Raw genomic sequence first — 13,047 nt, forward strand, 5'->3', positions numbered from 1 at the left:
ACGTGGAAGAAAGATACAAGTTCAGCTTCTTCTCTCCCATCCTTTCTTTCACTAATGGCTCCTTAGATAAACTGACTTGTTAATGACATAGTGATTTCCCTGAGGGTCTTAGATTTTGTCAAAAACACCCAATTTATAAACCTAAACCAAGTAAGTTTACATTATGGGGGTTTATGTGTTGGCAGATTATACGTAAAAAAATTAAAATTACAGCCATGAGTTCTCCTTGTACGGTCCACAGCTAAAGTTCAGATTATGCCAATATTTCCATTACAACCCATAATTCTAAGAGTCAAAATGAGAACAAGGAAGAGAATACCCCACAGGGGTCTGAGTATCTCTGAGAAGGGTAGCTTGGTGATTTTCCTGACTCAGACTTGGATGCAAATCTACAAGCAAGTCAGAATAAAGATCAGATTTCAAGAGGACTCAATAGATCTTGAATGAGAGATGAAATTCCTGATTTCTGTTGACGCAAGTCTGGTAATTTGCATTTCTGGCAGTCCACCACCCTGCCAGGCCTTCTGGGGCTGTCACTGAGGAAACTTCCACAGTTTTCTATTGAATCTCTTGTATGAGAACTTTTGAGAAGAGCTAAGAAATCTGTTTTACTGGGGAACTTAAAGACTGTTATGGAATTATTTGGGGCTTCATCAGGGTGAATAGAATGTCTCAAGACAGTTCTCTGCTGTCCTGAATGTTGATGAATGAGGGTCCTCAACAAATGCCCATCTGATTCAGACCACTGATGCGAACTCTGTGCTGTCTTGAAGTGACTGGCCAACAGCAGGGTGCTTCCTCTCAGACAACCAGCAGCCCCTTCTCAAAGAGCTGTAGCTCTGCTTTGCTGGTAAAGTTCAGTGATGATGTATGGATTTACTGCCCTATATGGAGACAGGAGGGGAACATACCAATCAGAGCTGGAGAGTTTAGAGATTATAGGCTATGCTCAATGGCCAATGGGATAGCAGATTGGATTTATGTTCCTAATTCTTAATTCCTTTCTTGCAATAGAATTATACTACCACATCCTTTGCCATCTGACTTTGCAGTACTTCTCAAGAGAGTAAGCAGATTATATACCCTGATCCATTGACTTTGGCCGTCCATTGACTTTGGTTCAGCCAAGGAAATGTAGATAGAAGTGAAAGGGTGTCAGTTCCCAGCTGAAGCCTTAAGAGACATTGTGTATTTCCTCTCACTCCTTTCTTTTGTATTTCTGCCATCAGCCATGAGAATAACATGCTTGGGTAGTTTCTGGTACCAGATTGAAAAGAAATATGGAGCAAATCTGAACCCAAGTTGAAGTTTGGAGCTGAGGTCAGCTGAGCCCAACTGAGTTACAGCTGATCTTCAGATCCTTGAGGTAGAAATAAATGTTCATTGTTATAAACCACCAAGTTTTGAAGTTATTATGGAGAATTATTTCAGCAGAATCCTGATTTATACACCTAGGACCTTCCATCTTCCCATGTTCAGATAATAGGGTTTTCATTCTAGCTGAAAAAGACATTATTTATCATTTACCTCTATCCCTTCATGAGTGTACCAAAGCCCTGGCAGTGAAGTGACAAACCCCTGAGGTACACGTGTTAGATGGCAGAGTAAGGGCCTGGCCCCAAATTTCTATATCTCCATGTCATGATACAGCAAAAATCCTTACTTTGCTTAGAAAATGCTTTTCCAATCAAGTAATAATGTTCTATATCTGTCTAAACATTAGATATACAGTGTAATAAAATCTAGCCAAGATGATCTATGGATAGATCAAGCTGAGGAACCAAAATGATTATATACTAGTTTTAGAAATTCTTCCCAGGACATTTTCTCATCAGCCTAGACACTATATATATACATTAAACATAAGGCAGGTGTCTAGTTCCTGAATTCCAATGCTGGATGGGCGAGACAGGAAGAAAAACATTCTATTAGAGATTGGATGTTGATCTGGTCTATCCCATAGTCACCCCTTTTATAGCTTCAGTTGCAAAAATAACTGTTAACTCTTTATATCTGTTTTAATGCAGACTTCAAGGGTAAGTTGAAGGCTGTTTTATCACCATTTCCCTAAAGAACTTCTAGAGTAGGCAGGGTTCAATGGAATAAACGTGGTTTTCCTTGTAGGTGGCAGGTTGACACAGATGATCTTTTGAAATTCTTAATGCAATGTCATTAAGAAAACATGTATTACTATTAGGTAATTTGATGTTTCTTCATTTAAGTAAGTACATGGGCAAAATTCCTAACTGTTTTTAAACACCATCTCTTTACCATAAACATATCATCGTATAACTTTTTATTGCTTGACATTTTCCTACAGAGTTTAAAAGATTTTGGGAAAACAATCCAAAGGACACTCACTTCTTACTCATAAAGATGGCTTAAGGTACCCTTCACAAGGAACTGTGACAATGAGGGGACTTACAAACTCAGGCTGTAGTTCTCTGAAAGGGACTTGAAGTGGGAGACTGAGTTCTGTTTTCTTGGCTCCATGTCCAGCAGCTTCTCTCCACCTGCCTGTGGAATAGGCAATAAGTGCACCATGGTGGTGGCACATTATAAATTGCAAAAATTTGGCTGTCTCTCCCTGCCGCACCCCACCAGCATCCCCCAGTCTGGAACTCAGCCGCAAAACTCCATGCTGATGTTGTGAGTGGTTGCCACCTACCTTTTACTGCATGCACTTCCTCCTAGATGTTCTACAGAGGCCCTGAAAAGTGCAGACATTCTATCCTATGGATGCATCGGTCAGGGTTCTAGCAAAAAACAGTTGACACGCTCAATAAAAGGATAATGAAAGGAGGATTTATTGACAAAAGTTAGCATAGGAGAAACACAAAGGACAGTGCAGGTATCTGTAACTTGTAGCAACCAACTTGTTACCACTCAGGCTTGACGGCTTGAGAGGAGGGAATGGTTGCTGGAATAGGGAAGGAGCTGGTGAGTCTTTGAGTTGTCATAGAGCCTGCCACCTGGAAAAGGTGGTTGAGGGATGTCTCTAGCCTGAGGCAAAACAGCAAGAAGGGAGCCAGAGGCATAAATACCCAGATCCCAATTTCCTCTGCCTCCTGAGGCAAAACAGCAAGAAGGGAGCCAGAGGCAAAAATACCCAGATCCCAATTTCCTCTGCCTAACTGATCTTCTGCAGATGCTTTTTATAGGTCTTTGTATGCATTGTATAAAGAATAGGAATGAATAGAGGACCCTGGGAGCCACTCCCTTTGCCATTCTTCTTCATTGTTTCCTTACAGTTCTTTCAAATAGGCAGCCCCAGTGCCACACTCTCCATGCAAAAGGAAATTGAGTATAACAAGAAGATTAAAGGCTTGTTTGTTTTTTTAAAAAAGATTCCGGATGGCCATATTCTTTCCTTCATGCAAGCCAAGAGAACATTTCTCAACACTTACCCCTATGCCAACCACAAAGTCCTAAATCTAATTTTCCCCTGAATCCAATTTTTAAAGAAGAGCATATCCAAATGTTACTTAGAAAGCACCACCAAGGTGTCAGCCTGTGGGGTGGCTGGATCACAGACCTTCAGCTTCTCATATCCTTTAATACCTTGTGAGTAGGCCTTAAAGCAAGTAGGAAAAGAGTTTTTTTTAATTTGAAAAATAGGCACAAATGCCAATGCTATTGTAGAATTTGAAAGTTAACAATAGATGACTAATGTACATATGTATTGCTTTAAAAGATATAATATTTTAAATGAAAATTAACACTTAAATAAAAAATATTCCTGCTTTTTGTATATGATATTGATGGTCTGGCTCTTTAACCTAAGTTAGCCAGGCCAAGAATTGGGATTCTTCAGCAAATAAGCAGTCTGGGGTGGTATAACTAGAACTATGTGCAGAGTCTTTTACTACACATGGGGTGCTTTCTGTTTAATGATTACTCTCCACTGATAGCAGAACTCTCGAGATCACAGGGTATCTTTACTGGCAATGAAGGAAGAAAAGTATTCAGTTTCCCAGAGGATTGTTATACATAGAACTTAAGGAGAAATAAAATGGTGGGTATGTTTTGTATATTATTTGTAATATACAAATAATTAATATAGTTCACTTTCAGTTGCGAATGGACATTTTTAGATGATGTCTTAGTCTGTTTGGGCTGTTGTAACAATGTACCATAGACTGGGTGGCTTAGACAGTAGACATGTATTCCTCACAGTTCTTTAGGCTGGGAAGTCCAAGATGAAGTGCTGGCTGATTTTGTTCCTGGTGCAAGCCCTCTTCTGGTTGCAGACAACCATCTTCTCATTATATCCTCACCTGGTAGAAAGATGATGCGTGCTCTTGGGGGGAGTGTCTTTTATAAGGGCATTAATTCCATTTATGAGGGCTTTCCCTTCATGACTTAATCACCTCCAAAAGGCCCCGCCTCCTAATACCATCATCTGGGAAATTAGAACTTCAACATATGAACCGGGGGTCAGGGGACCTCAAACATTCAGTCTGTTAGCCTATGGAAAATGAAAGGGAAAAAGTACAAATCAAGTTACTCTGCTTAATAACACCTTGTGTATTTAAAAAAAAAAATCTCCCTAGAAATTTGATGGCTTTTACCTATTAGGCTTTCTTAAATTATTGGGACAGAGTTTCTAAAGTTAAAACAACAAATGAGTGCCTTCAGCTGACCCAAAATTGGCCTGTGGACAAGGTTAGAAGTAGGTATGCATTTATAAACATATAATCAGATAAGAAGCAGATAACATATTTCCTTCATTCAAGAAGCACATTCCTAGGAAGAACTAGGGCACCACATCCCATACGTACTCAGAGAAACAGCTGTGACAATTAAGACTGAGCCAGGCAGAAATGCTTTTGGTGAGGAGTCAGCACCTGGCAATTTACCAGTCTCGGGCTCAGGTTAGAGACCATAATCATTCAAACACATGCCTTGGTTGGTTTCTTGTCCACAAGAATCATGGGCAATAAGATGGCTGGGTGTTATACAAGTGAGATTTCAAATACAGACATCCCTCTAAACTTCAGCTTCAGAGAAGTTGATCCTGCCCTCTGTTCATTCCAGAAAAATGAGTCCCCAATAATTATTTGATAGGATTCAACAAAGCAGCCAGAAGTTTTGACAGGGAGAGAGATGAGTGCATTAATAAGAAAAATCATGTAGTGACAATATTTAGATAGTTTATAGACTATTTCAGTGTTTCCATTTCTACCTTATTGTTTTGAAATGAATATTTAGCCCAGGAATTTCACAGCATGGTTATGTACCCCCTACCTTCCCCCCTACCCCCCACCCCCAAGGTTTTTCTCTCACAGACCTGAAGCTCTTGGCAGAAGATCTTCTGAAAATTTGCTTCTGGGAATAATCAAGAGGTGTACTTCAGGTACTACCCATATGAAGATTCCCAAAACTGTCTCAGGTTATAATACCAGCCCTCAGACTTCCATATTTTACAACTCCGTGTTATTATTAAGGGCTTTCAGAAACGTAAAGGAAGCTTGGACTGCAATTTATCAGAAGGTGGCCTTCCTGTCAACAGGGGACCTGCTTGCCACATCTGACATTGGGTCATAGGCTGTACAGGACCAGTCTCTGCCCACTCATTCCCCTGGGAATTTTGGAATTATTTGTAACTAAGTAATATGCTTTTCTTGGATAAGGAATCAACTAATTGCTTATTTTCCTTTGTGTTTTGCAAATCTGACTAACGCTGACTCAGGTAGAATATTATAAAGTTATTTATGCTGTGGGTGATAATTACTTGCAAACATACTTATAGTTACAGTAAAGCTTCAATAAGTTTATACAATTCAATTATCTAGTCCCGGGTAATGGCTTCTCCTCCTTCTTTTAAAAAATGTTATTAATTGTTCTTAGTTTACTGTTAATGAAGATGGTTTCCTGAGTCTTACCTCTTCAGCTCATTACACAGATCATCAATGTGGAAAATAGAGACAAGGGTAATTTATATTTCTTTGTGAAATGTAAATCTGTGATGGCTTGAGTCTTGCCTTTGGAATGATTTATGTGTAGAATATATTCAATAGCACAACATTTGGTAGGAAGGTAATTAAAGAAAATAGTCATTATCTCACCAAGCTCAATAGCTACTTGCTGCTTGCTTTACATACTTTCAGTGAAACTTAAAAATCTGGCAGTTCTTTATTTAAAAAGTTAAAATTTCTAGAAAAAGAAAATCATCTACAATTTGTGAATGGATTTATTAGTGATTTTTTTTTTTTTTTTTTTTGCCAGTATATGATAGCTACTATTGAACATGCTACAAATTACCTTTGGAAAAGGTACAAACTTTAATCTTGTCTTTTCAAATGTTAATACTAATTAATTAACTTTTCTTTGGATAATAGAAAATTAGATTTCCCCACCCAAGTTTTGTCCTGTTTCTCAAAATATTTTAAAATTGAGCTTTACCACCAGTAAACGACTGGTGGTACACAGGTTTATTTGGGAGGTATGTATAACTTGAAATAGTATTTCCAGGGAAAATTACTTGAGAATGTATGTGAACAGGTTTCACCGTTGAACGGTCAAACCTTTTTTAGGGGGAAAAAGTTTCCACAGGAAACTACCTCTGTGGTAATATAACCTACAGCACACATTTTTTTGTACAATGCTACCCATCGATATTGATTTTCATCTACCTTTTTCCCCACCAACAGGACTTGAAATAGTCTTTCCTAGGAAAATTACTTGGGAATCTATGTGAACAGTCAAACCTATGACATTTTTAAGTTTTATGGAACCTAAATTCACATTCCTTAGACAGAAACCTTAGGGCTTCTTAACATTAATGTTATGCCAGATTCCTTCAGTGTAAAACAAAAACAAAAATATAACTGGAATAAAAAGTGCAGAGTGTGTATGTGTGTTGGTAGGGAGAGAAAGGGGTTAAGGAAACCATTTTGGCGGGAAGGAAAAAGACGTTAGAGCTGTTAGCTCTCTTCCTGGCCATGGCAAATCATATATTCCCCAAAGATGTCTGAAACAGTATCTCCCATCTCACACACTCTTCTACAACGTGGTTTTGACACTCCTTCTATCATGGAGGGGTGGCCATGTCCCCTCTCTGTGAAACTGGGTGTGCTTTGTGGCACTATTCAACTGATAAACTATGACAGAAGTCACACAATGAGACTTCTGAGGTTAGTTCATAAAAGGCCACTCAACTTTCCACCTTGCTTACTGTAACACTAATGCTTGCCATCCTGGCTCTCCCTGTAAACAGTCTAGTCTCCATGCTTTTAGGAAGTCCCACATGGAGGGACTATGTGGAGAGGCCCTGTGACTTCATGAAGAGTGAGAAAAATGGCCATCCAGGTTCTGGTTGCTCCAGTCCCCCACCTATTCCAGCTCTAGTTACTACCTGACTGCAACTGCAGCAAGAAATGTTATGCCAGAACCACCCCAACAGAGCCCTTCCTAAATTCCTGACTTGCAAAAGCTTGGAAAGATAATACAGTGATTGCTGCCTTTATAAAACCAGAATTTTGGGGTGATTTGCTATACAGCAATAATAACTTGCACACTGACACACTGGCTCGGGATGAGGCACTGAATGGAGTGGGGATGGAGGTGGGGGTGAGGGAGGTTCATGTCTCTGTCTTCCCTATTTTCACCATATTTCCTCAGGGCTCTTCTGCCTCCACACCTAGTTACTGGCCATCAGTTCCCATAAAGGAAAAGAATTCCTAAATTCTGGCATTTTAAAATTTAAAAAGCCCTGCCCTACACTGGCTGGGAGCCTCTTCTCCTAGGTGTAAGGCCAAAGTGATAATATCTCTGTAATCCTCCATGAGGCCTCAAGTTGCAAACAACCTAAGAGAAGCAGTTGAAGTATGCACATTGTATTGAGCAGCAGGGGCAACTCAACACAACTTCCTTGAGAAAAAAAAGCAGCCCTTGCCTTCAAAAGGCTCATGGTCCTATTAAGAGAAATAGATGTGTATATCATTAGTTGCCTTGAGGGGGAGTACTAGATGGGAGTATGTACAAAGTACCACGGGAACATAGAGGAGCTGGGTACAAGACAGCTTGACTGTGTCCTGTCCTGGCCTAGGCAGGTTGCCACAGTTCTCTCTCTTTCCTCCTCCTCCTCCTCCTCCTCCTCCTCCTCCTCCTCTAGCCACTAATTAAATTGCTTGTTCTCTAATACGGAGATCCTCTTCAGAATCTCCAAAAAAATTTCAGAGATCTAATATAGAGGCTATGTCTTATGCTCAAGCAATCGGGGCAAATGATGATCAAACATATATTTAGTGCACCAAATAGTCATTTCTCAGCTAAGATCAACTCATTTCTGAATTTTTTTTTTTTTTTTTTAATCTCCTTTCTCACCACAGGCCAGTCCTATTTCCTGGTGCAGGCAACAATAAATGGTTGTTGAACTGAATTAATCTTAGAGGTAACTAGTGTATTTCCAGAGTTTCATGATCCCTTAGCCATAAAAGACAAGAATATGATTATGAAAATAAGGTTAGAGCTCTCACATCTTAGTTTATATGAGAAGGAAAGGCAGCAGATGTGATTGATGATGGTAGGGAGAATGGGAGAGAATGTGTTTTGAAAATTAAAATATATTCCAAATTTTTGGGCTAAGAAAGTTAAATACAAATCAGGCCTTTTCGTGCTAAACTTTGTTTGCACTGGGTAAAGTGCAACTTCCTGTTTTGAAGATTAAGTTTTAGTAGGTTCATAAGGTCTCTTGGGGACTCACTCATCTCCTATCAACATAACATTTGAACCATTTTAAATGTAAATTAGGGAAAATATGGATTGGATTTCATTTGCAACACAACCTAAGTAAGAGAAAGAGAAAAATAGATTTGGAAGTTATTGCAACCATTTGAGATCTCCACATCCTGGTCAATTTCCATTCTCCTCAACCAGCAGGAGGCCCAGCCAGGCCCAGCAGCTGAGCCTTCATTCCTCTGTCAGGACAATGGGCATCAGTTTGACCTCTTGGAATCACTAAAAACAAACACTGAGTTGTGGTTCATCTCCCTGAATTCATTGGGGAGATGCTTCCATGAAACAGTGAAAGAGTTCAAGAACAGAATACTCAGAAAGAACGACAATTCTTTCTTTGGAGTGTAATTAAGAACACTGAGGCATCTAACAAACAACCATTTTCTTGTGCAGTATTCTCACACTTAAGCATGCACCAGAATCCCCTGGAGGGCTTATTAAAACAGGGACGGCTGAGCCCCACGACCAGAGTATTTGAGTCCATAGGTCTGAGCTGCGGCCTGAGAATTGGCATTTCTAACAAGCTCCCGGTTGATGCAGATGCTGCTGGTCTGAGGACCACACTGAGAACCACCATTTTGGTGGACAGACACACAATTATAGGCCTTCTTCAAGAGGGGTAGGAAAGCTGCATGTTTTGTATTCATTTATTCACTGACTGATTCAACAGACTGGGCACACAGCCACTCCATACCCACATAATGGGTTGGATATGATTGGTTTACAATGAATGTGCCAAGGTTTCTTAAAACAATTATTTTGGCTTACTCAAGATGACATACCTTCACCCATTCTTGTTTACGCTATAGTAATTTTCTTTTTTCTTTTTTCTTTTTTTTTTTTTTTTGCCTTTTTAAGAGACTTTTATTTGAGTGGCTCTTACAAAGATTGTTGCAATATGAAAGTCATTTGTTTGATAGAAATATCAAGTTGTCTTGTCAAACACACTGAAGTAACCCAAAAATACATTTCAGAGCTTACAGAGCTTAAAAAGAGCAAAGATTATATGCAACCAGACAAAACCTATTTCTGCATTTCCTATTTCTTTCTCAGACTGCTTTGCTTACCAGACTCTCACTAAACATCTTCAGGAAATGCAGGGATCATTTTGTTTGGAATTTTAAGACACACCAGAACACATAGTATTTACGAAGAAACTTTTACCGATAAATTAATTGAAAAGATACTACCAAGAAATATTATAATTTTGAAATCCCCCTTTCTTGCCAATTGATCAGAATGCAAGATGAGATGCTAACCAAACAGCCCTTTAGCTGTCTTGTATTCCCATACAGTAAATGTGTATTTCAGAAACCTGCTCAACCATTAGCCAAGTATCAACATTAGTGAAATGTGAAATGTAACTGCTGTGTAAAAAGTTAGGCTTCTGAAACATCAAAAACATTACATCCTTGGTCTGCCTTTTTACAGAAAGCACATTTGTTCTCCTAGAGCTATTCCTATAGTTCATTAATTTTCTACACGAACATTTTAAAAGGCAGAACAAGAGAACAGTTTTTTATACAGTGGGATTTGCTCTTTAGGGAGAATGAGCACGCTGCATTCCAGTTAACATTTTTATTTTTTCAAGGTAACAGGAATTGTATACAAATGACAATAGATTCTTGCCTCTTTATTTTTATCTAAATAAAAGATAAGATGAATTCTCAAGAAAGAAGAAAAGCTATATATATAAGGGACTATATCTTCCTTCATCGTCTACTTGGAACCAGTAGTTGTGTTGCTGTCATAGAACCAGGAAACAGGTCGTAGTAAGTTGGAAGAGGTACATATGCTGCTGTTATCATTTTACCAGCAAACCACCTACCATGCAATGCATTGACAGCAATGTTGTAGCAATTGATGGGCACTTCACACACACATTGCCCTGAGCTGAATTTTTGTCCACATAAATATGAATAACTCCTCCATGTTTATTACATTCTTCAATCACATCGTCTTTAATCTCTGTATCCCATGCAACTTCTTCTGTTTGAGGGTTAAACATGTTAGAGAGTTGGAAACACTGTGTTGCAAGTGGCTGAACAGAGGCAGCTGCAGCTAAAGCTGAAGCTTCAGTCTGCTGGGAAAGTCTTGTTTGCAAATCTATAACAAAAGAGAATTCTGCCACAGCACCAAATGCCAAAGAGCCACTCATTTGTAGAGCTTGCTGTGCAGCTGGTGGAATCTGCAAACCTGTATCCTCTGCAAGTCTTGCCATTAACTGAAGACGACCAGTTGTTCCCAAATCAATTCTAGTCCTTTCCAGTTCGTCACTGTCCAAAAATGAACTAGTACTCGAAGCATCAGCACGTTCAGTAACGTGACCAACTTTCATTGGCCTTCCTGCTAGTTCGAATCCATTAAATTGTTACAAAGCCTTTTTGGCACATTCTGAATCAGAAAATGTAATAAATCCATATCCCTTGGATCGACCAGTTTCACTGTCTATCATCAGCTGGATACTTTCAATCCTTCCGAAAGGCTCAAAGATTCCACGAAGCGTATCTTCAGTTATGTTAAAGTGTAATGAGTCCACATAAAGCCTCTTAGGCCCAGCACTTCCCTTTGGTACATTGTTTGCCATGGCTGCAGCTCTGTTTTTTTCTGCCTGTGATGCCTGTACTATTGACTGACACTCCTAAAACTCGTTGGCCAGTTAATCCTATTGCTAGAGGCACTGAGCTAACATCGACGAACTCCATGTAAGCAATTCCTTTGGAACGTCTTGAATTTCTATCAGAAATCATCCTCACGTCTCCAGCCTTTCCTACTGTAGAGAAAAACTCTTCCAAATCCTTTGGTCAAATACCTGCCGCCAGCTGCATACAGAAGACTATCCTCGCATCTCTTTCCTCAGGAGTTAGATTATCAATAGGTTCCCTCACAGGGCTCTTGTCTTTTCTGAATGGACTTTTGCTTCGGAAACGTCGTCTGCTTAATTTGATACTATGAGGCAACCCAATCTTTCCTCAGATGGCACTGTTAAACTTTGGTCTGGAATAAGGACTTCTGTAGCGGCCTCTAAATCTTCGATCTCGACTTCCGGAACGGCTCCCTCTCCTCTCTGCTTCGATTTCGCTTCCTTTCATGGCTTTTGCCCTTTTTCCTTTCTCTCTCTCTACTTCACTTCCGTTCTTTACTTTTGCTTCTCTTTCGTTCACAACTACGACTTCTGCTCTTGCTTTTTTTCCCTCTTTTTGCTACGTTCTTCATGGCCGTTGGCCCTGCTCAACTGGTTCTCAGCCTTCTTGTAAGGAACCTCAAGCTTCAACATCAGTATCGTCTGCCATTTTCTCTAAACGCCTGTGTCGGCTTTCGGGCGCCTGTGGTGCTCGTGTTTGGGAAGAGACTGCGGCTGCTGCCATCGCCCCCGTCGCCGCTGCTGTTGTTACTGTTAAGTCCCTACGCCCAGGCCGCGGGACTGCCCAACCCGAATATCGGGCTGCGAGAATGGCTAGGCCCGAGCGAATCTCAAAAAAACAATGGAATTAGAGAAGCCCACGTGGGACCAGGTGCGGTGGCTGGTGGCTCACGCCTGTAATCCCAGCACTTTGAGAGGCCGAGGCGGGTGGATCACGAGGTCAGGAGTTCGAGACCAGCCTAGCCAATATGATGAAACCCCGTCTCTACCAAAAAATGAAAAAATTAGCTGGGCGTGGTGGCACATGCCTGTAGTCCCAGCTACTTGGGAGGTTGAGGCAGGAGAATTGCTGGAATCCGGGAGGCGGAGCTTGCAGGGAGCCGAGATTGTACCACTGCACTCCAGCCTGGGCGACAGAGCGCGACTCTGTCTCAAAAAAAAAAAAAAAGAAAAGAAAAGAAAAGAGAAGCCCACGCGGGAAGAGCAGGACTGCAGCTCTGGCAGCTCAGGATCCACCCCTGCGACAGCGTCGGCAAGCTCCCTGGAATGGCGGCCGCTGCTTCACGCTATAGTAATTTTCTTCGCACATTCTTTCTTCAGAGAAAGTGCAGAGGTAAACGTCAGCTAGATTAAATTAAATTTAACATCAGCTAAATTAAATCATCATGCATTAATGGACTCCCAATCAATCAAACCTTACTGCATTTAATGCAACAGTTTTGTATGTTTGAATTTAATTATCTGATGTGAGAGTGCTTTGCTAGTGCTGAATTCTACTGGTTAAATAATTTTCTCATGAATTCTTATTTACACTCTTAGATGGTCAGCATTAAAATGCAACCAAGGGTCAGTTATTCAAGAGATTACCTTCAAACCAAGAAAAGGCAATGTAGGACTCTACTGTAACGAAAGTATGCTTCTGTCAACACAGAGAGATCACACCA

The 13,047-nt window shown here is 40.3% G+C and overlaps 1 pseudogene; it reads right to left on the minus strand.

Moving 5' to 3' along the window:
- Nucleotides 1–10,401: 10,401 nt before the first annotated feature.
- Nucleotides 10,402–12,032, minus strand: LOC105463417 (RNA-binding protein 39 pseudogene; annotated as a pseudogene).
- Between the last annotated feature and the right edge of the window lie 1,015 nt (nt 12,033–13,047).

Source organism: Macaca nemestrina, chromosome X (assembly GCF_043159975.1).
Source record: "Macaca nemestrina isolate mMacNem1 chromosome X, mMacNem.hap1, whole genome shotgun sequence".
NCBI classification, from domain to species: domain Eukaryota; kingdom Metazoa; phylum Chordata; class Mammalia; order Primates; family Cercopithecidae; genus Macaca; species Macaca nemestrina.